Source organism: Mobula birostris, chromosome 14 (assembly GCF_030028105.1).
Source record: "Mobula birostris isolate sMobBir1 chromosome 14, sMobBir1.hap1, whole genome shotgun sequence".
In the NCBI taxonomy this organism is placed as follows: domain Eukaryota; kingdom Metazoa; phylum Chordata; class Chondrichthyes; order Myliobatiformes; family Myliobatidae; genus Mobula; species Mobula birostris.
In genome coordinates this window covers 88,709,015-88,736,630 of record NC_092383.1, presented here as the reverse complement: position 1 = coordinate 88,736,630, position 27,616 = coordinate 88,709,015, and the positions used below count along the sequence as shown (strand labels likewise).

The window sequence follows — 27,616 nt, the reverse complement described above, 5'->3', positions numbered from 1 at the left end:
ATAGCAACAAATTTCACAACATTTGCTAGTGGTATTAAACCTGATTCTGATTCTACAACTGCGAAACACATGCAAGTCCTGTGCTATTGTGTAACCAACCAACAAGGTACAGCAGTTGGAGCCAAGAAGTAACCAAGTTTATGATTGGCTGACTGTAGGGTGCGCCATTGGAAATTGGGGACAAATCCCTTTCGGTCTACTCCGAGCAGCTCCGGGGATTTGGATCAAAGGATTCAATTTGGTTTGGGTGGCTGTTGACGTTGCTCCCTTCTATTGTCTGCATGCCTTGTTTCTTTCTCTTTGTGGGCACTGGGGAGGTTGGTCTTACTTTTTAAAATTGGGTTCTTTCGGGTTCCTTGCTTTGCGACAGTCTGTTAGGCAAACAAATCCCAAGGTTGTATAATTTACACATTCGTTGATAATAAATGCACTTTGAATCAACTGGTCCGTCAACGGTAGAAAGGGAAATGTTTTTTTTTAATTTGAGCTTGGTGTCTTTACTAAGTTTAGAACCTCCCAGTATTTGTTGTCTGGAATATAATGGCACTTGGCAGATGATCACACTCCACTCATTGACCTCTGTTTGATCTCGTTGATGTGGATCTCTCTTGAGAGTAGGAGGCTGAGGGGTGATCTAATAGAGAACTCTAAAATATGTTTTAACATACTGGATACACAGAGTGTTTTTCCATTTGTCAGGAAGAGAGGAACTAGAGGCTGGAATATAAGATCATACTCAAGAAATCCAGCAATGAATTTGGAAGGAACTTCTTTACCCAAAGACTGGTGAGGATGTGGAAACTGCTCCCAGAGGGGTGAGTAGTATAGATGCATTTAAGAGAAGGTGGGAGGGAGGGGACCCTGAGTGACCACTTTGGTTTTTTGAGAGAAAGCAGGAGTTAGGTAATTGTGGGTTCAAGAAGGTCAAGACTAACGGCCCAGTGGAGTGTTGTGGGTCTGCTACATCCCCGGAAGTGTCATGTTTCCATTAAGTTGTTTAGACCATTGATAAATTACCCCGTGACGCTGATCCAGAGGAAAAATATAAGTTTTTTCCCTTGGCGTTCTCACAAAGCACCAATTTTTTGCTCCAAAGTAAACGTCTTCCCTGGGTTACAGCAGAGTTTCGATCCTGAGAACTGTCCATAACCTGCGTGCCATTCACAAGCGGAAAATTAAGCCACAGAGTTCCCAGTGGACAGAGGTTGCCCCAGCCAGAAAGTCCATCCCTCTAGTCTGCTAAATGCCTGGTCTCACGTCAGGCGTTCGTAACCTGGGGTGGACCTGCACTAAAGCCGACTTTCATGGTCATTTTCCTTGGGGTCTGCTTCTGGGACCTTGCTGTGTGCAATTTGGTGGCCGCTGTTCAGAAGCTCTTCACTGGCCTTGAAGTGTTTCGGGATGTCTTGAAAGAATGATCAAGCTGCATGGTTGTTTGCCATAGTTTGCAAAGTCCATAACTTTTCACACAGAGTTGTGACAGTGTTAGTTTTGATAGAGGTTTCTTTTTGTCACATGTACCAATATACAGTGGAAAATTCATCTTGCATACTGTTCACATGAGCTAGAACAATGTAAAATAATAATGCGGAAATAAGTGTAAAAGCAGAGTCAGAAGCTTTCTTGTGGCGTTGGGATAAGCATTGCAAATTCTTTGGTAGCAAAAAATGATCTAGTGCTTTCCGGGCATACATGACGAATAAACTCTTCTTGGGCTTCCAGCCGGGTACGGATATCGATTACAACCGATATGTATCGATTTTAACAAAGATGAAGGTCCCGCTCTAAGCAAGAACTGGGATTTGATTATAAGCAAGGTGGTAGAGCGGAGACCTGATTGGATACAGCCTAACCAATCAGGAGGGACGGACTACAGGGATATAAATACCACCGGACTAGACCTGCCCAGGCATCATCCCCGCAGATGACGGCAGAGTTTGTCATCGAAGCGTTGGTTATAATTGAAACCTGGAAGCCTGAGAAGAGTTTATTTCTTCAGAAAGGAATTGGATAAATCCTCAACAAGGAATGTATTGCAGGGACGTGAGGGCAAGAACCCGCGCAGACATCGTGGTCTGAGAGGCTGTCCGTTGAAAGATAAACACATGGGTTTCTGCAGATGCTGGAAATCTTGAGCAACACACTCAAACTGCTGGAGAAACTCAGCAAGTCCGGCAGCATCTATGGAGGAGAACAGACGGTCAACATTTCAGGCTAAGACTTTTTATCAGGACTAGAAAGGAAGGGGGGAAGAAACCAGAATAAAAAGGCAGGGGGAGGGGAAGGAGTACAAGTTGGCAGAGGATGAAGTAAGAAGCTGGGAGATGATAGGTGGATACTGTAAGGAGCTGAAGAAAAAGGAATCTGATAGGAGAGGATAGTGGGCCATGGGAGAAAGGGGTGGCGGAGGAGAACCAGAGGGAGATGATGAGCAGGTGAGGAGAAAGGGTGGGGGGGGAGCCCGAATGGGGAGTGGAAAAAGAAAGGGGGGCAGGAGAGATTGCTGGAAGTTACTATTTTCATTGATCTTTCAATTATTAAGAAAGACACAAGGCTACAGATTCTGAAATCTGTAGCAAAACAAAAAGCAGGGGAAGAACTTGGCTGGTCAGGAAGCATCTGTGGACAGAAGTGAACAATCAGTATTTCAGGCCAAGACCTTCAACAGGTGATGAAGATGATAATGAACCACTTCCCCCTCACCTTTCACCTGCCATCTTGTTCTCTCTTACCCTCCACCTTCCTTTCCTGGCTTCTGCCCTCTTCCTATCCAGTCCTGATGAAGCGTCTCAGCCCGAAACAGCTTCTGTTTCTTCCCCTCCATAGATGCTGCTCGACATACTGACTTCCTACAGCATTGTGTGTGTGTGTTTCCCCCTGAAACGTACTGTGATCTCAAATTCAGCTCTCGGAAGCTGAATATTTGGATATCAACTAATATGGTTCAGATACTTAAGTGGCTTTGAAGCTTAATCCCGCTAGATGTGCGGTTAGTCTGAAGGCTCAGCCTGGGAGGGAGAACAGTCAAATGTATGTTGTTAGCCCCCAGAATCTGCTCCAATATCGAGCTGTTGGAGGAAGCTTGCGGTCCGATGCACTGCTGTTCCAATACCAGATGGTGATGCAGCTTGGCTAACAAGCCAGGATGTATACAGATGAAAAAGAAAGGGGAGTTAGGCAAAAAGCTAAAAAATGACCATTTCTGATACAAACGTCTCAGCCTGAAATGCTTTTTCCCCACCTTAGAAGCTGCCTGACCTGCTGAGTTCCTCCAGCATTTTATGTCTGTTGCTGTAGATTTATCGATGCTTTGAATCAAGTGCTTGTCTTACTCATTCAGTATTGGCTTAATAAGCACACCGAGAAAATAGCACTTATAAAAAGTAACACGCACAAAACGCTGGAGGAACTCAGCAGGTTAGGCCGCTTCAATGGAAAGGAATGGACGGGCATCATTTTGGGCTGAGACCTTTCATCAAAACCTGACCACGAGCCCTAATGAAGGGTTTCAACCTGAAATGCTGATCCTTTATTCCCAACCTGGGGTCCACAGATCCCTTCCTTAATGGCATGAAAACAAGTTAGGAATCTCTGCTTTTCACAGGTGCTGCCTGACCTGCTGAGTTCCTCCAGCATTTTGTGTGTGTGTGTGTGTGTGTTACTCTGGATTTCCAACATCTGCAGAATCTCTTGTACTTAAAAACAGCAGCGCTTCAGGCAAATCCCGTTCCGTTGGATGTAATTAGTGTTATTAAAGTAAGAAAAAGTCAGACAGATGGAGGGGGGTTGAGAAAGTTGTGCACCTGTCAGTATTGCAGTGAAAGTAGTTTATTTAGACTTTAGAAAACTCTCATTACCTTGTGTCACGAGGTAATTATTATACAGGTGGCGAGAAGCAGGGTGGTTAAGAGCAGAAAAGCGAAGAATAGGAGTGATAAGTGTTCTTCAGCTCGAGGGTTAGCTCATCACTTCTCTAATTTTGATTGCTGACCTCCCGTTCTCCATTTAGTAAAAGTAGTTTGGGACTCAGAATGTAATGTTGAGAAGGTAAGGGATTACAGAATATGGGAATCACTCTCATGAGAGGGTACTATGCAGCATCTATTTTCTGAAGCCTCATTCACACCAGTCTGGTCACCTGAAAAGAAAGCTAGACATGGACAGAGAGCGCGGGGTTGGCCAGCACAGCAGCAGAACACACTGCGACGCCAGTTGTAAGATCAGGTTCAACCCTCGCTGCCGCTTGTAAGGAGTTTGTGCATTTTCCCCGTGACCGCGTGGGTTTCCTCCAGGTGCTCCGGTTTCCTCCCACAGTCCAAAGATATACGAGTTGGGGTGAGTATTTTGTGGGCGTGCCATGGTGGCGCCAGAAGCACGGTGACACTTGTGGACCCACCCGCGGATTTCACTGCATGTTTCGATTCTTCAGTGAACTTTGGATGGGTACGTGGGTGAGAGGGGCATGGTAAAGGTGCAGGCTGACGGGACCAGGAAGAATAATAGTTCGGCACCGACTAGGTGGGTTGATGGGGTTTTACCTACTCTGTGGTGCTCTATGTCTTTAGCACACTGGTTGAACGCCCAGTTGGTGCGGTCTTCTGTCGACTCTATTGTGTTGGCGCATGGCCAAGTAGTTAAGGCGTTGGTCTAGTGATCTGAAGGTGGCTAGTTTGAACCTCAGCTGAGGCAGCGTGTTCAGCAAGGCACTTAACCACACATTGCTCTGCGACGACACCGGTGCCAAGCTGTATCAGCCCTAGTGCCCTTCCCTTGGACAACATCGGTGGCGTGGAGAGGGGAGACTTGAAGCATGGGCAACTGCCGGTCTTCCATACAACCTTGCCCAGGCCTGCGCCCTGGAAAAACCTTCCAAGGTGCAAATCCACGGTCTCACAAGACTAACAGATATCTATTATTCTATTGTGGATTTATTGAGTATGTCTGCAACAAAATGAATCTCAGGGTTGTATATGGTGACTTATATTTACTTTGAGCTATGACTCTGTGGTGAAAAAAGCTAATCTTTAATCTTTTAGCATGAGGTGGTACACTGAGAGATTTAACATGGAAATATAGTAAATTATTGAAGGAATACAGGGATACGGACTGCAGACCCAAAGGTGGAAATTCTCTTAATAAGGAATAATAGGAGACATGCTTCAGTTCCAGACATGTTTATAACCGGAATGGAAAGATTTGGAAAATAGTTTGATGTTAAAAATAATGGTTAAACTGTGTAGAAATTGCTATTAGTGTGTGTACTTGTGTCATGTCGATGAAATGTATATTCTTGGGATGAGAGAATGCTGTTATAATCTGACTTGAAAAGCCAGAGGTGTAATTTCAGGATTAGGGAGGATTTAAATGGGACATTTTCAAAATAGTGGAAGGTTATTAATGCGGGTGTGAACGTGTAACAACCAGCACACAGTTTGGATAAGACCAAAAGTGAGATGTAAATGTTTTGTTTTCAAGTACACAGCTAAAAGGAAGCAGTCAATGAAGGTACCTTTACAGGGGCTTTAATTAAGACTTGAGATGGCAATCCTATTGAAGGATGAAAAGTAAGGGGATTGTGTGTGCGGATTAGTCGGTAGCATTCTTGTCTGAGTTAGAAGCACTTTCGTTTCTTTCATGAAACTCAGTGAAGTACGGTATCTGCACTGACCACAGTATGGGGGAGTGCATTGAGGATTATGAGCTGTAAGAAGCAGCAGACACCTGTTTTTACACCTCTGTGTACCTGTTACCATTCTGATCTCAAGCAACACTGGGCTTTTTGTATCCGAGGGAGTCCAGAGGAGGTCCACAAGAATGATCCCGGGAGTGAAAGGGTTAATGCATGAGGAGTGCTTGATGGCTCTGGGCCTGTGCTCGCTGAAGTTTCGAAGAACGAGAGAGAGAGTTCTCACTGAAGCCTGTTCAGTGAGAAAGGCCTGGAGAGAGTGGAGATGGAGAGCATGTTTCCGATAGCGAGAGGGTGTAGGACCAGAGGGCACAGCCTCAGCATACAAGGATGTCTCTTCAGAACTGAGATGAGGAGGAATTTCTTCAGCCAGAGGGTGGTAAATCTGTAGAATTCTTTGCCACAGAGGGCTGTGGAGGCCAAGTTATCGGTATATTTAAAGCAGAGCCTTGATAGGTTCTTGATTAGTAAGGGGTATATGCCCTAACAAACACAATAAGCATAAAGAACACAAGAAAAAATCTACAAAAAAACCACAGTAAATATAAATATAAAAGCAATCCAATAAAACACAATGTACAAGTAACTGTTATATACATAGATTGTAAGTACGTAAAGTGACACTAGGTGGGTGGGTTGATGAGTAAATCAGCCTGACAGCTTAGGGGAGTAACTGTTGAGTCTAGTTATCTGGGTGTGGATGCTGTGTAGCCTCTTCCTTGATGTTCTCTGATATGGAATCGCTTCGGCATTCTTTCATCGGAATCAGATTTAACATCACTGGCATATGTCATGAAATTTGTTGTTTTGTGGCAGCTGTACATTGCAATACATAATAATGAAAGCTGAAATAAATAAGTAGTGCGAAAAAGTAGTGAGGCAGTGTCCATGGGTTCAATGTCCATTCAGAAATCTGATGGCAGAGGGGAAGAAGCTGCTGCTGAAACTGTCAGTGTGCGTCTTGGGGCTTCTGTACTTCTCCCTGATGGTAGCAATGAGCAGATGTCCTGGATACTGTGGAGGCTAGTGCCCGTGATGGAGCTGATTGAGTTCACGACTTTCTGCAGCTTCTTTCGATCCTATGCAGTTGAAAGTTTATTGTCGTGCCTTCTTTATAATTGCATCGATATAATGGGCCCAGATCCCTGAGTCCAAGTCCTGGAAAGCTCTACCCATCGGCACTGTGAGGGAATCTACGCTTGAAGGACAACAGTGACTCAACAAAGCAGGTCAGCACTACCTTCTGAGAGGCAGCTGTAAGTTACGACTGGAATCCTGAACTTAGATATAGTTGAAATCGGAGCCACTGTAGGTCAGCATGCCCCTGTTGTTGGCAATGGATTGTAAGCCAATTTTTTGTCTCCTTTTATCTTTGTGCTACAGTGTAATTCAGAAATTGCTTGCAAACTGAGCTGGTCTTGCAAATCTATAATCAGCTTTAATTTGTTTTATCCGGTAATTTATCTTTTTCCAAAGAACCTATGATTTATGGTGGCAAGTATAATAGGCAGGAGTTCCTGGCAGTGTAAACTTTGATTTTGTTTGCCTTTCATCTGTAGGCACTGAGTCTATTGTCAGGACGTGGCTAAAAATGTGTCAGAGTTGAAGTTATAAGCTCTTAAAGCTCATTGTATCTTTTTAACTGAATAAATTCCAATCGCTGTTGAAGCAACAGAGTCTAAATAACTTTCTGAAGAGATAAAGGCGAGGTGAATATTCTAAACACGAGAAATCCTTCCGATGCTGGAAATCCAAACCAACACACACAAAATGCTGGAGGAGCTCAGCAGTTCAGGCAGCGTCTATGGAAATGAATAAACAGCTGGCCTTTCAGGTTGAGAGTTTTGGGTCGACTGTTAATTCATTTCCATGGACGCTGCCTGACCTGCTGAGTTCCTCCAACATTTTGAGTGTGTAGGTTTTCGGGTCGAGACCCGTCATCTGGCTGGGCTTCGTCCATTAAGGGAACAGGATGTTTGGGGAGATGAAATATGCTAAAGAATTTGGCCGCACAGTAGCATAACGTTGTTAAGGTGCTAGCAAAATCAGGGTTCGTTTCCCACCGCTGCCTGTAAGGAGTTTGTACGTTCTCCCGGTGACCGCGTGGGTTTCCTCCGGGTGCTCCGGTTTCCTCCCACAGTCCAGAGACTTGCGGGTTAGGGTCAGTGAGTTGTGGGCATGCTATACTGGCATAAGTGGCATTGAGACACTTGCCAGCTACTCAGCATAACCGTCTCCTATTTGACACAAACTGAACGTTTCCATGTGTGTGTGAGATAAGTAAATCTAGAGCAACACAGACACACAACGCTGGAGGAACACAGCAGGTCCGGCAGCATCCATGGAAGTGAATAAACAGTGGAGCGTTTGATGGCTCTGGGCTTGTACTCACTGGAATTCAGAAGAGTGAGGGGAGAATCTCACTGAAACCTAACGGATGTTGAAAGCCCTGGATAGAGTGGATGTGGGGAGGATGTTTCCTATGGTGAGGGAGTCTAAAACAGAGGACACAGCCTCAGAATAGAGGGATGCCCGTTTAGAATGGCGATGAGGAGGAATTTCTTTAGCCAGAGACTGGTGAATCTGTGGAATTTGTTGCCGCAGGTGGCTCTGGAGGCCAAATCATTGGGTATATATAAGGCAGAGGTTGATAGCTTCTTGTTTGGTCGAGAGTATGAAGGGATATGGGGAGAATGTAGGAGATTGGGGCTGAGAGGGAAGTGGATCCATCAAATGGCCTAATTCTGCTCCTGTAACTTACAGTTTTGTGGTGTACCTCTCCAGCATCATCTTCTAGCAGTCCGATATCTACTCTCGCCTCTTTTTTGCTCTTTATATGGGTGAAAAAAGCTCTTGGTATCTCCTTTGATATTGCTGGCTATCTTACTCTCATATTTCACCTTTTCCTCTTATCATGGTTTCTTTGATACATGGAAGTCAAGAGATATGGGGAGTAGCATTGAACCACTGGGGTGACTCAGTAGCTTAGCCGTGAGTGCAACACTGTTACAGCTTGGGACGTGGTAGTTCAAAGGTCAATTCTGATGCCATCTGTAAGAAGTTTGGAAATCCGTATGTCCTTTCCATAGGCTTCCTCTAGACGCTCTGGTTTCCTCCCACGTTCCAAAGATGTACCGGTTATTAGGTTAATTGGTCTTTGTAAATTGTCCTGTGATTATGCGAGGGTTAAATAAGTAGGTTGCCATGCAGTGTGGCTTGTTGTCCAGGCGGGCGTGTTCCACACTGTATCTCTGAATACATCAATAAAATAAAGTCACTAATCAGATATGATCTTGCCAAATAGACTGAATAGCCTATTCTTGCTTCTATTTTTTTGAATCAGTCCTGTTGTGTTCACGTGTAGGCTTGCCTATTATCCACAATGCTAAAAATTTCCTTTCTGTCACAGACCAGTCGTTAGTGGTTGCCAGGCCACCATTATCTGCCAAGTGGCGGATTAGAGCCCACGGCTATTTACGAGTTTCATCGTGAACTTGTTGAAGAACCGCCGCGACAACTTGCATTTATGTCGACCCTTGAGTTATTCCAAAGGTTCTTGTGGTGTCCTTCAGGAAAACTGCTGGTGAACCAGGAAGGATATTACCAGGATGTTTGCTCAAAGCAATTGTGTGCCTTTGAAGATTCTTAAGCAAAACAGAGGGAGGTTCATAGTGGGCGGGGATGAAATTACCAGCGAAGGGCGTAAGTATAATATAAGCCAAATGCTTGTGGGCTGATCAGTTTCCGAGGTGCAGCATTTAAAGATGGTTTGAGCAGTGTTCATTGAGAGCTAAGTTTGGTTTTAATATTCATGAAGAAAGTGAGATATCAGTGAGGGCGGCTGTGATGCAAGTCCTTCTTCAGTTTGAAATGCAGATAAGGCACTTCACAAAGGAACAGCAGAACTCCACTGGATGAGACCCACAGGCACAGTCTTAACATTTTAGACAAAAAAAGGTATGGCAGTGATGTGAGTAGATTTTTTTTCTCTTCATACGGATGGTTAGAAACCAGAACTTGCTATTTGTAGGGATGATGAGAACAGAAAGAATCGGGGTCTGTGAAAGGGAATTAGATCAGTTCTACTGATTGTATCATTTTGTGGAGGAAGAACATGGAATTGTATTTTTCAACAAGGGGCAAGCATGGACTGGGTAGGCTGAATGGCTGCTCCAGTAATTCGGATTCTTGTCTGTTAAGAACAAAGTATGTTGATATGTTAGAGTCTGTTATGACTGTTTTTCATGATATCGGGCATCAGTGGTAGATGGTGGCAAAGAATGCGTTTGTTCCGCTTGTCTTCATTGATGAGGCATTAAGTGCAGGAGTTGGAAGTCACAATACGTTGGTGAGATTACACTTGGAGTATTCTGTACAGGTGTAGTTACCAAAGAAGGATGTTGTTGTGACATGAACAAATCACCGGAAAGGCACTGAAGCTCGTGGTTGTAGATTTGTTTTATTCAACAAAATGAGCAGCAGGCATCATATTGAGACACTCTTGGCACAAGAGGCTTGCTTGTCCCAATATTACATGATACAATGTATCTACAATGCTTCCTTTGAATTGCATATAGTTTTCAAACACATCCTTCTTCAAACCCACACCTCAGACACCCAAAATGAATGTTAATCCTGACTGACTGTCTCTCTGGATTCGTGAAAATGCAGACACCAAGTGAGTGGGTATTTCCTGGTTTGTAATCAACCCCAATCTGCAGCTTCAGTGAAGCTTTTGTTCAGAACTGCATTTTAAATTTAATCTACAATCCATATTCAAATCTGAAGACAGGTTGCAGCTGAAATTAATGTTTACTCTATACCCTAGCTCCAGAATACACGCTAACAGTTGTCACTAACCTGGAAAGGGTGTAGAAAAGATTCACGAGGATGTTACCGGAGCTGGAGATTTGACTTGTCATGGGAGATTGGATAGGCTGGGACTTTTTTCACTTGTGGGAAGAAGGCTGAGGAGAGACATAAAGACAAGAGATTCTGCAGGTGCTGGAAATCCAAAGCAACACACACAAGAAACTGGAGGAGCTCAGCAGGTCAGCAGCATCTATGGAAATGAATGAACAGTTGACATTTTGGGCCAAAACCCTTCGTCGGGGACTGGAAAGGAAGAGGTGAAGAGGCCAGAATAAGAAGACTTGGGGAAATGGAGTACAAGCCAAATGATAGGTGAAGACGGGTAGGTGGGGAGGGAGGATGAAGTAAGAAGCTGAGAGATAATGGTGGAAAAGATAAAGGACTGGTGCATCAACATCGATTTTTCTAACTACCGGTAATTTTTCCCCCACTCCCTTCCCACTTCCTCAATTCCTCACTCTGGCTCCCCTCTTACCTCTTCTCTTCTCCTCACCTACCTACCACCATCCTCTGGTGCCCCTCTTCCTTCCCTTTCTTCTTAGTCCACTCACCTTTCCAATCAGATTCCTTCTTCTCCCGCCCTTTACCTTTTCCACCTGTCACCTCTCAGCTTCTCACTTCAGCCTCCCTCCCCTAGGGGGAGTTGTTGTGAGTGTGAAGAGAATAAAACAGAGGATTGATATAGATTTAATTTAAGTTGGAGGTTAATGGTCAGCACAGACTAAATTAGCTGCAGAACCTGTTTCTGTTCTGTATCTCTCTGTGACTTTAAGCTCTGTCCCTCTCCTACAGTATTTCTGTCTCTTTCATTTACCTTTGTTTGTTATGTGCCGTGTCGTGTGACATGGGGGATCATGTCTTTCCATGACCATGGCACATTTTTCTACGGAAGCGATTTGCCTTTGCCTTCTTCCGGGCAGTGTCTTTGCAAGGAAAATGACCCCAGCCACTATCAATACTCTTCAGCTGTCGCCTGCCTGGCGTCAGTGGTCATGTAACCAGTGCTTGTGATCTGCACCAGCCGCTCATTCGACCGTCCACCACCTGCTCCCATGGCTTCAGGTGACCCTGATCGGGGGCTAAGCAGGTGCTACACCTTGCCCAAGGGTGTCCTGCAGGCTACTGGAAGGAAGGAATGCCATATACCTCCTTTGAGAGAGACATATTTCCACCCCAGCAACCATTTCATTTAACTTACTTGTCCAAAATACCTTACATTTCCCTTTTTTTTTGACCAGAAGCTGACTGCAGCCTCCATCTACACCTTCCAGGCAGAGAAGCAATGATCACCAGGCATTCTTCAGCCCCTCTTGGACAACATCAAAACTACTTATGTCATGTGCACCGTAGTTAACTTCACAGACATCCCCTTGTTTACTGTGCAGCACAATATATACCTCCTTACACATTTCTAGTTCTGATAAAGAGCCATTGTTATTGGCCAAGTTTCATTCTCTATGAATGCTGCCTGAGTAGCTCCAGAATTTCAGTTTCTATTTTAATTAGCATTTTGTGGTGTAGATATTGTGTCAGATGAAAAAGTTAGTACTGCCTAAAAAGTGAGTTTAATAGATTTGAAGTACATTTATTAGCGAGGTTTATATACGGAATACAACTCTGCGGTTCATCCTCCTGCAAGCAGGCACGAAACAAAGAAACACCATGTTCGAGAATCCGTTCAAGAAAACATCAAACACCACAATGCGCGAAAAAACAAAATGCGCAAATGGCAAAAGGCAAGCAGACAACACAGAGAATGTCAAACATCAAACTGAAAATCCAGTAGTGTTCAGTTCTGCGTCACACCGCTAGCCCACTGCAGGCCGCAGGGCAAAGCATTCTTCCCTGAAATGCCCCAGTCTGCATCAAACCGCTCAGAAAACAGCAAAAAAAAAGAGCAGAAGGAAGTTGAAGAATAAAAGGAAACATTGCCACGTTGCAGAACTTATCTGAACAACCTCCTCTGGGAGTTGGCTGTGGTTGTTAAACAGTTTTGTTTCCAAGCTAAAACTTTACTGACTAGTGGCCCTACTTAACGTCTCCATTAGTTCCTGTTATAATTTCGATCACCTTTCTTTGCTGCTTCCTTTTGTGTAAAACATCCTCGTGCGGTTTTCGTTGCACCCTGCTGGCCGTTTGCATGTCTTATTTCTTCCTGACAATAGATATGCGTTCTGGATCCTGAAGTCTAAAGATTGCACACTGGAAGTAGGTCAATTGAAATTGTGTGTGATAAAATGCCAGGTGAATACCTTGAGCACCTTGACGGAGTGATTCAGTAATGTCAGCTTGTCCTGTTTGCATAAATCCATGGCAGGTTTTTTCGACTAGGTTATGAAGACACGCAGTCCTCTTTTATTGTCATTTAGTAATGCATGCATTAAGAAGTGATACATTATTTCCTCTGGTGTGATATCACAAAACACAGGACAAACCAAGACTGAAAAAACCGACAAAACCACATAATTATAACATATAGATAGATAGATAGATATACTTTATTGATCCCGAGGGAAATTGAGTTTCATTACAGCTGCGCCAACCAAGAATAGAGCATAAATATAGCAATACAAAAACCACAAACAATCAAACAATAAAATGCAAACTATGCCAGATGGAAATAAGTCCAGGACCAGCCTGTTGGCTCAGAGTGTCTGACCCTCCACGGGAGGAGTTGCAAAGTTTGATGGCCACAGGCAGGAACAACCTCCCGTGACGCCCAGTGTTGTATCTCGGTGGAATATGGCCGGAGTCCAACAGCAAAAAGTTCAATATCTGGTCTACAACACGTTCCTCGATTGTAATATAGTTACAAACAGTGTAACAATACCATAACTTGATGAAGAAGTCCATGAGCACAGTAAAGTTCAAAGTTTCTCAAATGTCCCACATCTCATGCAGACGGGAGAAGGAAGAAAAACTCTCCCTGCCATGCCGACCACAATCCAACTCTGAGTCATCCGAAAAAATCAAGCTCTGATCAGCTCTCTGACACCGAGTACTGAGCGCCATCTCTGTCCGAACGATTCAACCTCCTTCTCGGTCGCCAGAAGCAGGCAAGGCCGGGGGTTTTGAGGCCTACCCTCCGAAAGATTCCCGACCACACAGTAACAACAGCAGCGAACGGGCATTTCAGAAATTTCTCCAGATGTTCCTCTGTGCTTTCACGTCTGTCTCCATCAAATCAGAATTGTCCACAGCCCCTATTTAACAGATACGATATCATTTTTCACCGGAAGGCTGCGCATATGCAGGCGTGCCGCCATCTTCTCCTCCTGCCCTGTAAAGGTTTCCGCCATTTCTCGCATTATGTGTTGGTTCTTGCTCTTGTTGACCACCACTTGACCAAGACTTTAAAGATTAAAGATGGCCTTAACATGCCATTTGCATCAATGAGGATGTGTCGAGGGCAGCCCCCAAGTATCGCCATGCTTCTGCCGCTGACGTAGCATGCCGACAACCATATTTGGAATGTCGGTGGAAACTGCAGCACCCAGCAGAAGCCCACACCGTCTTGGGGAGAACGCACAAGCTCCTTACAGACCACAGCGGGAATCAAAACCCAGTTGCTGGTCACTGGCGCTGTAAAGCATTGCACTAACCCTGACAACACACACAGAATGTCGAGAGGAACTCAGCAGGCCAGGCAGCATCTATGGAAAAGAGCACAGTCAACGTTTCGGACCGAGACCCTTCACGGGGATTCTTGTGAAGGACTAAATGGTGCACATTCAAAATTCAAAGTACATTTATGATCAAAGTATGTAAATATTATACAATGATGAGATTTGTCTTCTAACAGGCAGCCACAAAACAAAGAAACCCCAAATAAGAGCCGTAAGAAAAAAAAGACCATTAAACACCCAATCTGCTGAGAAAAAAGAATTATGTAACCAATAAACACAAGCAAATAGCGTTCTGAACTGAAGTCCACAGAGAGTCCGTCCCGAGACCTTAATTCAGTGCAGCGTGGAGCAGAGAACTGGACTGGCCGTCCCTGATAACCTGACCTTTTCAATCTGGCCTGGCACCTAAATCATCGTACAGACGTCGGATTGAGCTGCTTTGATGCACTCTGAGCCAAGCAGAACCGTCTTTCCCTCCACCTTCTGATTGCTCAACGGCCCGTGAACACTACCTCGAAATTTTCGCCTTGTTTTGCACTACTTATGATTTTTAAAATATATTTCTTGTTGTAACTTAGTCATTTTTAAAATGCTTTTCACTGTAGTACAGCAGTAAACCAACACATTTCATAACATATGTCAGTGTTAATAAACCTGACTATAATTCTGATTCTGAACCTCCTTGATTCATGTACCAATCCAGGTATCTTTTCAGTGTTGTTAATGAGCCTGCCTCAACCATTCTCTCTGGCAACTGCACAGAATCGAAATAAGCTGCAGAAAGTTGTAAACTCAGTCAGCTCCATCATGGGCACCGGGCTCCAAGGTATCCAAGACATCTTCAAGGAGCGATGCCTCAAAAACACGGCATCCATTATTAAGGTCCCCATCACCCAGGACATACCCTCTTCTCATTGCTACCATCAGGGAGGAGGTACAGGAGCCTGAAGGCACACACTCAGTGATTCAGGAACAGCTTCTTCCCCTCCACCATCAAACTTCTGAATGGATATTGAACTCATGAATACTACCTCACTACTTTTTGAATATTTTTATTTTTGCATTACTTAATTTAACAACACACGCACACACACATTTATAGTAATTCAAAATATTTTTTTCTGTGATTTTACTGTATCTAAGTCAGTGATTGGATAAATTAGATTTTGAATTAACTTTTTGATACAATCCTTTACCTGTGTCAGTAATGCAACAGTTGCCGATGGGACAGAGGGTCTAGGACAAGAACACCGATATTAGTTAATTATTGACACAAGCACCTAGATACATTAGAAAGCTTTAGCTTTGCGTGCCAGCCAAACAGATCGTGCCATATATAAGTACCTCAAGGTAGTTATAAAAAAGTTCATTTATTGTTATTGAACTGTATAATTATATACATGTATACTGCCAAACGAAACAATATTCCTCCTGAGTTTTTGATTCACCTTCAACAATCAACAAAACCAGAACAAATCCTACCAGAATGAGCACTCATTAATGTCACCTCATGCCAAACTGATGGTTTTCAACTGCACCTCTCGTACATCTATGGGTGCTGATTTTGTCAACAGATCATAAAATAGACGGATCTGTGCTCGGGTCATTATGCTACATGGCCCAATGTATTTCCCACCCACCCTGTCCTTTCCTCCCGAGGTCCCCGAGGAACTCTTACAGGAGGTGAACCCCTGATCTCCCCTTCTACCTCGTATGACCCCTGCACTGCACTCTCCCACCAAGAATACCGCGATAATTGCACCCTGTTTTTTTCTTTTTACTACCTGGGTGTACTTATGCATGGAATGATCTATCTGGATGGCACACAAGCAAAAGCTGTTCGCTGTATCTTGGCACATGTGACAATAATAATCCAATTCCAGTTCTATCGATGTGCATTAACTACCCGGGTTAAAATCTCACACTCTATCCAGACAGGTATTGGCATGTATGGTGCACCATCTACAAGTATCGGTATTCACAGTCCACAAATCACAATCAGGCGATCTTGGTGGTTTGCCAAGTTTGAGGATCCCACACAGGTATCAACACAGCAAGGATGTTATCTTTTAGTTACCTCTCTAAAACGGGCCTGTGACATTCTGTGCTTCCCTTGGCTGCAGGGTTTAGTAGTAATACAGTCCGAAAATCTTCAACCATTTATTGTGGATGTCTCTTCACACAGACCACAATGAAATCTCCATATGCAATCAGTTTAATCAGAGAGCTGATCATATACATAGATGAGATCAAACCCCATTGCTATTCAGTGCAAATCTCAGCCAAATTACAGAATAAGCAGACAGGGCAGACAGGCCTAGGCAATTTGGACTGACCCAAACTGTTAGCCATTAGTCAGTGAATAAACTTTTAATAAAGTGAGGGATATGGGGATTAGCCAGGAGAGTGGAGTTGAGTTAGAAGTTCAGGAATGATCTCACTGAAATAATATGGTACCCACACTTTCTCTGATTTCTTAACGTGTGATCCACGTTAATTTTATGATTTTCTCAAAGGATTTCTCAAAAAGACATACTTTTAACTCGAAAGAAAGAAGCGTAAGCCTCAACATTAATGCTAATGGATCAGCTGGTGGAGTGGTATCGCAGCAACGACCTGGCATTCAACATCAGTAAAACCAAAGAACTGACTGTGGACTTCAGAAAGGGTAAGATGAGGGATCACGCACTGGTCCTCAGAGGGGGATCAGAAGTGGAGAGAGTGAGGAATTTCAAGTACCTGGGTATCAACATCTCTGGGGATCTATCCGAGACCCAACCTATTGATGCAACTACAAAGAAGGCACGGCAGTAGCTATACTTCATTAAGAGTTTGAGGGGATTTGGTATGTCACCAAGTACTCTTGCAAATTTCTACAGAGGTACTGTGGAGAGCATTTAATTGGCTGCATCGCCGTATGGTGTAGTGTGGGAAGGGGAGTTTGGCTACTGCACAGGATCACAGTAAGCTGTGGAGAGCTGTAAACTCAGTCAGCTGCACCACGGACACCAGACTCTGTAGTATCCAGGACAGTTTCAAGAAGTAGAATCTCAAAAAGGTGGCATGCATCGTCAAGGACCGCCATAACCCAGGAAATGCCCTCTTCTCATTGTTACCATGAGGAGCCTGAAGACACACGCTCAGCGATTCAGAAACAGCTTCTTCCCCTCTGCCATCCAACTTCTGAATAGACATTGAACACATGAACACTACTTCACTCACTATTCTTTTAACTTTTATTTTTGCACACTTAATTTAACAATTTTATATATAAAAATATATCTATTTACTGTAATTCATAGTTTTTTCTCGATTACATATTGCATTGTACTTTTGCCGCAAAGACAACAAATTTCACAACACATGCCGGTGATATTAAACCTCATTCTGATTTACAAATGTTTGTATTATTCCTTTCTTTGACACTATTTATTCACATAATTTACGGTAATTGAATATGCTTGCCTGTACTGTTGCTGCAAAACAACAAATCTTACTGTATCTAAGTCAGTGATTGGACAAATTAGATTCTGAATGAAATTTTTGGTACGATCCTTTTACCTGTGTCAGTAACACGGCAATTGTCGATGGGACACAGGAGCTAGGACAAGAGTACAGGTATTAGTTAACTGTTGACATAAACATCTAGATACAATAGAAAGTTTTAGCTTTGCATGCCACCCAGACAGATCGTGCCTCAAGGTAGTTTAAAGAGTTCAAGTTTATCATTATTCAACTGTATAACCGTATATATGGTCTCATGATCATTTGAGTGTAGTTGGGCAGTGTGGGCTTATCGGGCCAGAATGACCTGTTACTCTGCAGCATCTCTGAATAAAATAGAACTAGCTATAGCCTTAAGGAATGAGTAACAAGCTGAAGCTGCCTCCTCCTCCAGTTCCTTGTGTCTCCTTCTCAACATGTTAAATACAAGTATTGTTCACTGTAGTCTAAAACATGTAATGACATGCTGTATCAGATTGACTATGCAGAAGAGGGATGTGCAAATCTTCATACATCGCATTCCACATGTATTCTCTTCTCACTGCTGCCATCTTGCTCAATACTGCCCGAGGATGGAGCTGGAGTCTTTGATCGAGGACAAGGTTTGATCGTCGCAGTTTGTGGATTGGACTCTGCAATTACATGTTATGATGTTGTTTCTGCTTTCTGGTTAGTCCTTTTTTTTATTGCTATTTTGTGCAATTTACTCGGAGCAGACTGCAGTCAACGAACGACACAGCAATAAATTGCTAAATTGAACTGAACTGATCTAAACTGAACACTCCGAAACTGTTTCAATGACTCTGTAGTTTGAGGTTGTATATCCTGTGTGTTTTCACTCTTTTTTTTTGCCTTTGGCATAATTTGTTCTTATTTCTTTGCCTATCGGGTGCTTGATATTTCCTCGAGCGGGTTTCTCTGCCTCATGGTTGTCCATGGGAAGACAAATTTTAGGGGTGTATGCTGCATACATACTCCGATGCTAAATGTATTCTGAATCTTTGAAGGAGGTGCAGGAGCCTTAGGCCCCACACCCACGAAGGGCCAGGAACAATTACTACCCCTCAACCATCAAGCGTCTGAACCATTGTAGATGACTTTGGTCACCACAATTTGAACAAATTCCACAACCTATGGACTAACTTTCAAGGACTGTACAACTCAAGTTCTCAGCGTTATTTATTTTTATTCCGACAGATCATCTTCTTTTGGCACACTGGTTTTGTGTGTAGTTTTTCTTTGATTCTGTTCTATTTCTTTGTTCTACTGTGAATTCCTGCAAGAAAATGAATCTCAGGTAGTATATGGTGACGTATACATACTTTGATAATAAATTTTTTTGGACTTTGAACGTGACTGTTTTATCCACGTCTTCAACTTCAGCTCAGCTCAGCCTCCAGATTTAATCTGATCAAGTTTATCTGATGATAATGTCAACAGAAACATTTCAATTCAGAATGCTGGAGGAACTCGGCAGGTGTGGAGGGGAACAAACAGCTGACACTTGGGGCTGAAACCCTGGGCCCCGACCCAAAATGCTAGCTGTTCCTTTCCCTCCACAGAAGCTCCCCGACCTGCCGACTTCCTCCAACATTTTGAGGGTGTTGCCCCAGGGGCACAATTTGCCCCCAGCCCCCACCACCTCTTAAAGCACGTAGGATTCCTCCGATTGAGTGAGCTCCATCGGCTTGCTTGCATTGTGGCCTCTTCTATGTGGGGCAGGCAGATTGGGTGAATGCTACCAAGGCATCTCTGTTCAGTCCAGAAGGAGCAAATATTTGGGGCTGGCTCATTCCAAGGTCCAAGTCAGTGTGCAGGGAGACAGAGTGAAGGCTTTTGTTGCCCATCTCTGGGTCCTCTTACCTTTATACAGTGCAGGGCCTGACCCTGTGTGATAGCTGCTTGGGTTGTTTGTTTATTTAACGTCTATGAAGGGAAATTGGTAATAGAACAGGATGTCACTTCCTGGGAATGACAGTATTTGAACAATCTGTTTGATATACTTGGCGAATTTATGACTTAAGTAATATTTTGGAAAAACAATAATTGCTGCCTTTGCCATCAAATGAGGAAATAGATGTTGAAAAATAAGGGACAATGTATAAGTTTATGCAAATTTTCTCATTTTTATTCAGGAACAACTTCTTCCCTTCTGTCATCAGATTTCTGAATGAACATTGAACCTATGAACCTCGCTACATTTTATTTCTGTTTTTTGCACTAGTTACTTAATTTAACTTTTTAAAATATAGATATGCAAAGTGACTTGGAAGTTCTTGTGCAGAACACCCTAAAGGTTAACTTACAGGTTAAGTAGTAGTGAAGAAGGAAAATGCAATGTTAGCATTCATTTCAAGAGATCTAGAATACAAGAAGTGGTTGAGGCAGGTTCGATGTTGTCATTTAAAGTTAAATTGGATAGCTGTATGGACGGGAAAGGAATGGAGGGTTATGGGCTGAGAGCAGGTCAGTGGGACTAGGTGAGAGTAAGAGTTCGGCACAGACTAGAAGGGCAGAGATGGCCTGTTTCCGTGCTGTAATTTTTATTTGGTTATATGTGCTTACTGTAATTTACATTTTGTGTTTATACGTATTGCAATGTACTGCTGCCACGTAACAACAAATTTCATGACGTATGCCGCTGATATTAAACCAGATTCTGATTTTGATATTCAGCATGAGAGATGAAAGCATGCAGGGGTGATCTGCTCTATGTTTGGAAAAACCATGAGGTGTAGGAGGAGAATTTGGCCATTCTGCCCATCATGTTTGTTCCTCCATTCAAATATAGCTGTTTTTTCTTTTCTCAACACCATTCTCCTGCCTTCTTCCTGTACCCCTTAACCTCCTTACCAATAACAAACTTAGCAATCTTCACCGTAAGTACACCCAATAACTTGACCTTTGCAGTCCTCTGTGGTAACCACTTCCACAGACTCACCACTCTCTGGCCTCCTCATTTTAGTGTTAAAGGGATGTTCCTTTATTCTGAGGCTGTGCCTTCAGATCGAAGACTCTCCTACCAATGGAATTGTCCTCTTCACTTCCTTTCAGTATCTGGCCATTGTTGGGAGATCTCCCCACCGCCCTCATCCTTCTCAACTGTATTGAGAACAGACCCAGGGACATCAAACACTCCTCCTATATTAAGCGTTTCTTTCCTGTGATCATTCCTGTGGATCTCTTCTGACTTTCTCTAAGAGTATTCACATCCTTCCTTAGATACGGGGTCCACAATTGCCCTCAATATTCCAGAGACTCAAGGAGAGCTTCTATCCTACTGTTGTCAAATTCATGAACATTCCTCTTGTTCGATAAGATGATTTCTTGGCCTTGTAATCTATCTTGTTGTGATCTTCCATTTTATTGTTTACCTGCTCTGCACTCTTTTGATAGCATGTACACCTTATTCTGCATTGTTATTGTTTTATCTTATTCTAGCTCAGTGAACTGTGAAGTGATTTGATCTGTATGAACCGTACGCAAGACGAGCTTGTTACTGTATCCTGGTACATGTGACAATAACAAACCAATACCAATGTGGTCTCAACGCTCCCAAGCCCGGCTGCAAAAGGTGGAGGGTTCGGCGTGGGTCTAGCAACCCCATCCTGTAAAAGCCCAAGCTACAGAAATGGCAACAGAAGCTCTGAAGCCCTTATCCCTGGGCGAGGAAGGACCTTCACCTAGAAGATGTATGAAGTTGTGTGGTGAAAGGGAAAGCCAGGGGCTGACCAAACTTCTTTCAGCCCAGGACAGAGGACTCTGGCGAGCTGCTCTCGTCGGCCTACAGCCCCGGTAGGCATGATGGGCTTAAAAAGAAGGAAGAGAAGTGCGGTTTCACCACTGCCTTATTGGGTGCACGTCCTTGCTTTTATGTTCTAGTCCTCTGGCAAGATCTGGCAAAGTGGCTAGGCTTCTACCCGGAGTGCTGTGCTGTGCGATGAGAGCTTGCTGGAACAGCAAGGCTGGCGGTTGACTCTGGGGAGAGCACCTCAGCCTCTGAGCCCCGCCACCTCTCCCACCTTGCAGCACAGATGTTATTTTCGCCGCCAACACTGCAACCAAATATTGCGTCCCCTCTGGCAATGCCGACATCTGTCTTCTGCTTATTTCCAGTGCCAACATTGCAGTCGTGTTAATTACCCGCACGCCTACCCCTCAATGCCTTCCTTTTGTTCCCATACCGAGCAGACGTCATCTGTGTGAAATTTTGGAATATCACTAATTCTGTCTGCAGCAAAGCAGATTGCGGCGAAATTCCAGTGAGACAGTCCTCGTCCGCAGTGGGATTAGTGTATCGTGTTTCTGCTGTCACTCAGGATCCCATTGCAACACCCAACTCTTTGATGAGAGGTGACAGGGGAGAGGGAGGGTAACAACGTCAGGTGGTTAATCCTCCTCCCACACCGGCACTGAGTCAGCACCAAACCGGCTGAGAGGGAGGTAGCTTCTGTGCTGTCACTGCAGGCATGGTTTGAGGTTTAGTGGTGGGTGGAGTGGCGTTGTTGGAAACCAGGTCTTTGAACACCCGCTGACGACTGAGTGTCTGGCTCCAACTGTGAGTGCTGTGGTTTGGCGGCATGTTTTTGGTGAGAGGGGAACGTGGGCTTCTCAAGAGTGTCTCACCTTTGCGGGTCCGCTGGGGAAGTCGGGGGCCCAGCGCCTGCGAATCCATGCGTCCGCTGGAAGCCGGGGGCCGAAGACAGCCTGTCATGGGGTTTAGGGACCGTGCATGTGGGTGGGAGGGAGGCACGGACTGGGCTTGTTTCACTGTTGTTTCTTTGTTGCTTGCTACGTCCTACTTTATTGAGTTCTGCGACGTTCAGCCGAGCATTGTGGGATTTGTATGTTGGCGCCAGAAAGCAAGGCAACACTTGCGGGCAGCCCCCAGCGCACCATTGGGTGTGTTGGTTGTTAACCCAAATGCCACATTTTGCTGTACGTTTTGATGTGCATGTGATAAATAAATCTGAAATCTGAAGTTTGGGCCAGAGTGTCCTTTCTTTGCAAGGGTAAAGCTTTGTAGCATCGGGGTGCAGAGTATGGCTCCATTTTGAGGTTCATTCACAGTAGCACGTGACCATTGGAGATTAAGGGACAGGGCACATCTTCAGAGAGAGCAAGAACTTCCCTGGAGTACCCTCCTGAAACCCTCCCTGCTGCTCGATGTGTGCAAGTCTGTGTATATCTACAGGAGTGTCTCTTTCTCATTGGTCTGTGAGAGGATGTATTACATGTGTGTGTGTGCACAGCATGTGTAACTGTACAGTAAAGATTGTAAGGTCGGGGTAGGGACCATTCGGCCTTCCTGAGCTCTCTCCCTTACGGATTAAAGGAAAGGAAACTGTCGCTGTCGTATGCTCAGGTTCAAACTGGAGAAAGGCAAATTCTTCAGCTGCCAAAATAGTCAGTGCCTGGCCTGGAACTTGCCTTAATGGAAAAGTTAAAATGCCTCAAGAAATCTTCAACTATTTTGAGATATTTGTTAGTGCTGCTCTTTATATTTGGTTCTTCCTAGAATCCTCCTGTAAATGGGGCTGTCAGCTGAAAGGTTGGTGGGGCCAGTGTGGGAGAGGGAGTGGGAATGATAGTGTCCTGCTTTGTAACTTCAAAACATTAAACTAATTCAAAGGAAAACACAGGAGTCCGAAATGTGGGTCTAACTTCCTGACGAAGGGTCTCGGCCTGAAACGTCGACTGCACCTCTTCCTAGAGATGCTGCCTGGCCTGCTGCGTTCACCAGCAACTTTGATGTGTGTTGTCTAACTTCAGGTTTACTTTAAACGAGGTGCGTTCGTATCACGTGGTAGCACGATGATGTATGCAGTTCATGTATTTGTACCTATAACCTGTAAATAATTATTTAAAGGAACAAGAATGTCGTTATCATACATACTCAAATATTACTGAAATACCAAGTACACAACAGGTAGGGAGAAAGAGAGGAGAGAAAGAGAGAGAAACAAGAGGGGAGAGATATGTTCCTACATTGTGAATCTCTCTCCCTCTCCGTGTGAGAGAGGTGCTGAGTGTGTATATGTCTGACTCTGTTTGCATATATGTGAGTGAGACACAAACATTCTCACGTTAAGTGTATACATGCCTCTCTCCCTCTGTGTGACAGACTTTGATGAAATGGTTATTTTTCCCTCGGTCTCCGTCCTGTTTATCAGCATGTGACAATGTTAGAACATTCACAACTTTATAATAGTATCTGAATATGCCCGATGATTCTCATAGGATTTACAGCAGGTGAACCTCAAATTCAAAGGAAAACCAGAAATAATCTGATTAACTTGAACTTGAGTCGGATCTGAATCATGCTTATTCCTTTGTTTTTTCCTTGACACCGCCCTCCCTGTGGTGCACTGTCCCATACTTCCTTAACTGAGTCAAGATCTTTCCCAACCACAGATTTGCATTAAAAAATATACCTGACGTGGAACTAAGTACTGTATTTAATTAGACAGAAAATAAACTTTGAGTAATTCCTTCCTCCCCTCCCTTCTCTCTTTTCCATTCCCCATTCTGGTTACCCCTTCTTGCCTCCTTACCCTACCCATCTCCTCCCTCAGGAGCCCTTCCTCCTTCCCTTTCTTTTACTGTTCACTTCTCCTATCATTTTCTCTTTCTTTAGCCCTTTATTTCCTCCACTATCCCTTCCCAGCTTCTTACTTCATCACCTTCCCCCTCACTTGGTCTCACCTATAACCTGTCAGCTTGTTCTCCTCCCCCTCTCCCCAAGTTCTTATTCTGGCTTCTGACCTCTTCTTTTCCAGTCCTGATGAAGGTTCATGGCTCAAAACGTTGACTGTTTAGTCCTCCCCATGGGCACTCCCTGAACTGCTGATTTCCTCCAGCACTTTGTGTTGCTCAGGATTTCCAGCATCTGCAGTATGTGTTTATAAACTGAGATACCTCCTATCTTCACTGGCCAATATTATCTTCTGATTTTCCACACCAGGGTTGCATTCCTCGTTTGAAAGTCTGTTCATGCCCCACCCATCCCTGTCTCCTGAATCCCTCACAACCTGCTGAGATTTCTACATTCTTCCAATCCCAGTTTCTTTGATTGTACTGGGATTTAATTAATCCATGATTGGCCTACGCCTTCAGGGAACAAGAGTCTGAAACCTACCTGCCCTTCTACCCCCACAAAATGCTGGAGGAACTCAGCAGGTTCTATGGAAAAGAATATAGTCAACGTTTTGGGCTGAGAGGCCCTGCTGAAGGGTCTCGGCCCGAAATGTCAACTGTGCACTTTTCCATAGATGCTGCCTGGTCTGCTGAGTTCCTCCACCAATTGTTGTGTGTGGCTTTGATTTCCAGCGTCTGCAGATTTTCTGTTTGCCCTTCTACCCCAGCTCCTTGAAGACTCCCCTGCAAAGTCTTTCTCCCTGCCTTAACTCTGCCCTAATTTTTCCTGTTATGACTCAGAGTAAAGCAGCTGGGGACGTTATATAAAGGAACAATACATGAATTCAGGTATAACAACTGCAAAATTCCATCAAGCAAAAGAAAACAGCCACAAGGTAAAGTGTTGACTCGGGAGGAGCTGGGAATTTGGATTTCCCTATAGGGATCGTGTCGTGTATCGGACGACAGCTCTGCAGAGGAGTGGGCTTCATTCAGACTTTTCCCCCTCTAGAGATTGGGGGAGACCTCTATACGATGTAATGTGGGCTTCCTTTAGCATTCTCAATTGCAATGAGCTCCCAGAATGTATTTTGTGTTTGTGGCCACCACTGTGTGCCCATTTGCTGGGCAACTTCCACCCACCTTCCCTGAAACCAGAAGTCTTCCTGTTTAGTTTTGCACTTGGGGGTTCAATTTCGGATTCAGATTTATTTATCACATGTACATAGAAGCTTCTAGAGAAATGCATCGTTTTGTTTAACAACCAACACAACCACCCTCTCTTCCCAGTTTCTTACTTCAACGCTCACCCCCAGCTTCCCCCTCACCTGGTCTCACCCATAACCTGTCAGCTTGTTCTCCTCTCCCTCTCCACACGTACTTAGTCTGGCTTCTGCAAGTGTCGCCGTGCACTGTGACACCACACAGCGATGGGCAGCAGAACAAAATGGAACACAGCAAACAACAAAACAGCAACAGCAACGCAAACCCGTTTCCCCCCTCACGCCCACCCATGCACACACAGATAGTCCTGAGACCCCAGGACAGTCCTCTGGGTTTCAGACTTTGAGCTTCACCTAGAATCCCTTGCTTTCTCATATCTCCCCCGACTAATCGCAGCGCTGCAGCAAGTGGACCACTGCCGCATATCTCCTGAGATCCCGGGTTCAATCTCAACCTCCGACTCTGTCTGTGTGGAGTTTGCACGTTCTCCCTGTGAGCACAGTGAGTGCTCCGGTTTCTTCCCGCATCCCAAGGACAGCTGTAAGTTGCCCCAAGCTGAGTGACAGTACTTGTAAGGTTTTCATTGCTACGTGGGGAGAGTTAACCAAAATGGGATTAATGTGGGCTTAGTGTAAATGGGCAGTTCGCTTTCATTGCATAATTGTCTTGCTAGCGTGGTTTGTCGTTTTTATTTCTCTCTCTGCATGTTGGGCACTTGTCAGTCTTTTTTTTTAAGGGGTTCTTTCGGGTTTCTTTGTTTTGTGGCTGCCTCAAAGGATTCGAATCTGGCGTAATGAATACGTAGTTTGATAATAAATGTACTTTGAACTTTGAACTTTTGACATTTAGTAGGGGTTGAAGGGCTAGTCTCCCTGCCGTACCTCTGTACCACTCTATGACTTTACCTCTTGGTGTTCGCAGATACAGAGAGATAAAGATAAAGACTAGCTTTATTTGTCACAATGTGTGTTAGAACACACAGTGAAATGTGACATTTCTGTCAACAATCACTACAGTCTCGGGATGTACTGAGGTCAGCCCACAGGTGTCGCGCCATGCTCCAGCACCAACATAGAACATGAACGCAACTTACTAATCCTTACTAACCTGCACTGGTTGGAAACTGAAAGAAACTGGAGCACGCGGATGGCACCCACACGGTCACAGGGAGAACGTACAAACTCCTTACAGGCATTAGCAGGAATTGAACCCTGGTCACTGGCACTGTAAAGCACTCTGCCAACTTCACTACAACTGTACGCTTGTGGCTGAGGAATGGGAGACAAAAATTGGCCATTTACTCTTTCGCATTCGAGGTAACGACTGTCCTCTGTGAATGTGTGTATTTGGGATATCATGGGAATTGTAGGGAGCAGGAAAGAATATTTAAGGCTCTAGTTAAGGGTCCATCGTCAAGTTTGCGGGCTAAACTAGAACCACTTTGGAAGTGCAGCTTTAAAAGCCCATGGGCTACTGCTGATTTGATCCAGAGCTCTGATGTCACACTTTGAGTAAGAGTGTTGGATTATAATTTGCTATTCTGGTCATCCCATTAGAACAGGGGTTCCCAGTAAAGGGTCCACAGACAGCTGGGTTAACAGGAAGGCTCCTTGGTTGGGAACCCCTGCATTAGAAGAAAAATGTGGAGAGGTGCTGGAAAGGTTTACCACGATGCTGCCTGGGCTGCAAGAGAAGCTTGGACAAAACTTGGCTTGATCTCCCTAGAGCCCTGGAGGCTCAGAGGAAACCTGAAAGAGGTGTTTTTTTTATTATGAGAGGAATAATTGGGTAGGTAGTCAGAAGGTTTTCCCTCGGGGAGAAATGTCAAACCCAGAAGATCTGCTTTTAAGGTTGGGGGTGTAGTCTAAAGGAGAGACGAGGAGCAACTGTTCTTTTTACACACACAAACACACACACACACACAGATAGGTGCACTGAATGGGAGACTGGGGCATTGAAGTGGAATTAGAGAGCTTGGTAGAGTTTGCGAGTCTTTTAGATAGACACATGAATATGAAGGGAATGGTGGGATATGGATGTTACAACGGAGGAGAATATTTAGTATAAA

At 44.3% G+C, this 27,616-nt stretch overlaps 1 protein-coding gene across 6 annotated transcripts in view; it reads left to right on the top strand.

Moving 5' to 3' along the window:
• Positions 1–27,616, top strand: part of LOC140210073 (solute carrier family 45 member 3) — a 171,585-nt gene that overhangs the window by 91,194 nt on the left and 52,775 nt on the right. Inside the window, exon 2 of one of the 6 annotated variants that reach the window (XM_072278861.1) lies at positions 704–815. The exons of 3 other annotated variants lie outside the window; for them this stretch is intronic. The gene's annotated coding sequence lies outside the window, so the exon portion shown is untranslated. Of the gene's footprint in view, positions 1–699; positions 816–9,560; positions 9,644–27,616 lie in introns of those variants that run through there. 2 more of the 6 variants (XM_072278860.1, XM_072278863.1) reach the window with 2 other exon arrangements.